Source organism: Dioscorea cayenensis, unplaced genomic scaffold (assembly GCF_009730915.1).
Source record: "Dioscorea cayenensis subsp. rotundata cultivar TDr96_F1 unplaced genomic scaffold, TDr96_F1_v2_PseudoChromosome.rev07_lg8_w22 25.fasta BLBR01001977.1, whole genome shotgun sequence".
Classification (NCBI taxonomy): domain Eukaryota; kingdom Viridiplantae; phylum Streptophyta; class Magnoliopsida; order Dioscoreales; family Dioscoreaceae; genus Dioscorea; species Dioscorea cayenensis.
In genome coordinates, this window is record NW_024088368.1 from 1 (window position 1) to 4,388 (window position 4,388).

At 42.0% G+C, this 4,388-nt stretch overlaps 1 non-coding gene across 1 annotated transcript; it reads right to left on the reverse strand.

Annotated features, from left to right (window-relative positions):
- Nucleotides 1–1,047: 1,047 nt before the first annotated feature.
- On the reverse strand, nucleotides 1,048–1,154 carry LOC120257248. Its single transcript, XR_005535599.1, has one exon. It is a non-coding gene; the product is annotated as a small nucleolar RNA R71 (small nucleolar RNA).
- Between the last annotated feature and the right edge of the window lie 3,234 nt (nucleotides 1,155–4,388).

The window sequence follows — 4,388 nt, forward strand, 5'->3', positions numbered from 1 at the left end:
AGTGCGAGCTTGAGAGATTGTTCAAATTCTCCTCTGGGACATATATAGAGTTAGGCATGGTTGACCTTAGATTTAGGATCATGTATTGAAGGATATCCATGACTGATTAATGTATTAGTTAGAAAGCATATTATAGGGTTTTTGCACTTGAAATGATTGTCATAGGCAGAACAATATCCGGGTACCCCATTTGTATCGATTGCCTTACTTCCCCTTTACTTGTACCTTTTCTCTTATCTCTTTTACTTTTGTTTACATTACATCTTATAACACAGCTATTATTTACTTTTCGCTTAGTTATGAAATAATTCAAATATTTTTATTCCCTATTCCCTATGGATACGATACCCACTCATCTGGAATTTATTACTTTGACAAACCTGTACACTTGCGGGACATAGGCAAGGGGCATTGTCAAGTATTTTGTTCCATTGCCAGGGAGTAGGCGTTTAGAAATACTTTGCACTTTGTTTTCTTAGCTATTCATTTATTAATTATATTTCCCGTCTTCTTTTTCTATCATCATTTAGATTTGTTTTCTTTCTTTGGGTGCAGCTCTAGGTTATGACCAGAGGGAACCCTTCGATATTGTTTGAAGGAGATCCTGAACTTAAATAAACACTCAGAAGAAGGGGACAATAACCTATGCAAGAACCGTCTAATCAAGCTAAAATAGAAGTTGAAAGGTTAGATAATATAGCAGAACAAAATGAGCAAAATGAGCAATAGAGTATTGTGCGACCCCCGATTACAGCTCCAAACGTCAAGCTGAAGCCAGCATTCATCCAAATGATTCAACAATCAACGTAGTTCAATGGTTTGGCCGATGAGGATCCAAACAACCATATAGAGAACTTCTTGGAAGTTTGTGTTATGCTGAAGATTAACTGTGTATCGAATGATGCTATTAGATTGAGTGCTTTCCCATTCTCTCTCAAGGGAAGAGCCAAGCAGTGGCTATATTCTTTGCCCAAGGCCTCCATCACGACTTGGAACAAGATGGTCGAAGCTTTTATTGCTAGATACTTTCCTCTAGGGAAGTCAGCCAAGCTTCGCAATGAGATATCATCATTTGTGCAGATGGAGTTAGAGTCATTGTTTGAGACATGGGAACACTTTAAGGATATTTTGCGGAGGTGCCCACAACACGGATTTCCTGAATTAATGATTATTAAGACTTTCTATAATAGGTTGAATCTGAGTACAAGGCAATTGCTATATACCGCCGTAGGAGGTATAATTTGGAGTAAAACATAGGAAGAAGCCCGATAGTTAGTAGAAGACATGCCCATGAACAGTTATCAGTGTAATGCACGGGAAAGGAAAAAGGTGGCCGAGCTTCAAGAAATAGATGCAGTAACTTCATTGGCGGCTCAAGTGGAATCGTTGAGTAAGAAGTTAGACCTTCTAACTTCTAATAGAGTGGCGGGCGTGACTACTTGCACCGGATGCGGTGGAGGACATGCTCCCTCCGATTGCCCGATCTCTATTGGTGATGTATCTTCAGTGGAGAAAGTGGATTTTGTGGGTAATGCAATGAGGAACCAAGGGAATCCATATAGCAAAACCTACAATCCTGGTTAGAAGAATCATCCCAATTTCTCGTGGAATAACCAAGGACCACAAAAGGACATGGTACCAATAGGTTTCCAACAACAACAAGCCCCAAACATAGAAAACCGAGTTTTAGGCTTGGTAACCCGAATGACTGATTTAGAGAAGGCCTTGACTAGATTTGTGCAATCATCGGATACAAGATTTCAATCAGTCGAGGCTACACTTCGCAACCACACCATTTCTTTGCACAAGCATGAGAATTGACAAACACCTAAATGTACGTATTTTATACATATTAATCTTGTATTACTTGTGTATATTTTAATAAATTAATGCCTGTTTAAGTATAAATTGGTTATTTTGGTGTTGTAAATCTTAAAAGAGTTAAACGAAGCTCAAAAATGTAAATTGGATGAATTCGACACCAAAAATGGCATTGTTGGGGTTCGAGCACTATAGCAGGCACTATAGCGGTAAAGTAGCGGAGTCACTATTCATGCTGCGAGCATTCGGCTGTGAGCTTCACGGGGTCCATGCGGCCGCATGGGTGCCCGTGAGGTTTGTTGGAATTTAACAACCCCGGCTAATGTAGCAGGAATACTGTAGCTGAGCACTGTAGCACGGACACCTTTTCTGGGCGAAACGACAATGAGATTCACGGGCTCCATGCGCCCGCATGGAGTTGTATGGATATGACAAGGTATATATTGTACTGAATTTCTAGGGTAAAAGGGGGGAGGTGTTTGGAGAAAGCTTTTGCGGGAGTTGTTGGAGCCGACTTTGACCAGTTCAAAGGAAGCAAGATCACACGTTGTGGAGAAGGAGAATCAAAGGGAGAAGCTTGGTTTACCTAGATCTTCATCAATCTCTTCTTTGGGAGTTTGTAGACGACAAGGGAAGCAGCCCAATCACGGCGTCCGTGGAAGCCTTCCAGTTCACTTGGCTTGTCATCTCACTTCTATTGTTTGAGGGAGTTTTCTTATGCCATTTTGACAAGTTCCCCTTGCTTATATCCCGCAAGTGCACGGGCTTGTCGAAGTAATAATCCCGGGTGAGCGGGGTCGAATCCAAGGGAGTAGGGAGTGAAAATACTTAATTTGATTCTTAGCTATGTGGAAGATCAATTATGATAAGTGTGAAATTGATTCAATTCTCAACAATAAAATCAACAAGTGAAAGAGCAAAAGTAAGAAGAGGGTAAGGCAATCGATAAAGATGGGTTACTCGGATAATGCTTCACCTAGGATAATCGCTTCAAGTGCAAGAACTCTCTATTATGCTTCCTAATCAATGCAATGGTGAGTCGTGGAAATCCTTACATACATAGTCCCAAATCTAAGGTCAACTATGCCTAACTCTATACATGTCCCGGAGGAGAAATTGAACAATCTCAACACCTCGCACTCACATAGAGTTGCAATCAGCTCTAGGGATTCCAAGTGATAAATCTCTTCCTAGATTTAGACCTAACCCTTTGGTCCGGGCAGAAGGTCCCTAGCCACAATTAAGCCATAGATACTAAAATCACCTCAACGCTTCACTCCATTGCACGCGCAACTAGGCCCCTGCAGAGGTTCATCCCTTAGACCATTCACACTATTATGGCCACAAAGAACTCGAGGAACGGAGGTAAAATCTTTCACGTCGGAGGGGAAAGGGGACGCTCCTGTACCTCTCAACTCACCCTCTCAACCCTCTCCAACCTAGCTTTGTCTAACGCTCGTGGTGTGTCACTCACTCACAAGGTTACTGACATGAACTCTCAACCCTAGTGTCACTCTAAGGGAAATGTTCATAGACTCAAGCATTCAAGGTTGGAACTCACAATAAACATCAATTTATTGAAAGCATAATAAAGAAGTTCAATGAAAGGAATACATCCTAGGGTTCACAATCATCCAAGTACCCACTAGGGGTTTAGCTCTCCATGGAGCTTAGTACAATCAAAGAAATCGAATGTAAAAGCAATGAATCCTTCAAGAAACCCCCTCGATGATCGTGTCGATGGTCTTGTGGAGAGTCCTCTACTCGTCTTCCAAAGATTCCTTCGTCCGGTATAGGAAACGCCTCGATCGAAGCTCCCCTACCAACCTTCTTCCTAATGGAATCATGATGTTGGAGCCATAGAACTTCCCCAAAACCTTGGCCAATACCCCTCGAAACCCTAGCCGAAGTTCTCTCACAAGTTGGGGAAAAGATGGAGAAAAGAATACTGAAATCATGGTTGAAATCGGCTTTAAATAGGGCTGGAATTGGGCGACTGCAAGGGCGTGTATGATGTCACACTCCCTCTGGAATTTCCACACGAGGGTGGATAATTTCCACACATCTGTGTGGATTCTCTGTTTCTCTGATTTCTCGGCCGGGCTGCTACAGTACTATGCCGGAAATACTCCCGAATTCCATACTTTCATTGGGGTAACACAAACGGGCACACGTTCACGTCGTAAATCACTTGCTTCTTCAATGATATATATGTTGGTGGGGTTCTTGTTCTTGTATGCATAAATCAGAATGTTCGAGTGTGACTGCCTTTGTGCCCCTCCAAATGAATGTGCTCACTCGAATACGAGGAGGTTGGCACACACTCTAGCATCTCATACCTGACCTATGTCTTCGCGTTTGAACCTTAGCAAGATCTCCTCCAAAATAGGTGCATTATGATCCACATTGGCCTATTTCCTTCATACTTAGCCTCACAACCCCTACTGCGTAAAAAGTAACATAAAAACCACACATATTAATGTAAAAAAACCCCGAGAAAAGTAATGCTCAACATAAGGAATGAACTCTTCGCATTCATATCGCATCAAGCACTTATCACATTTGTA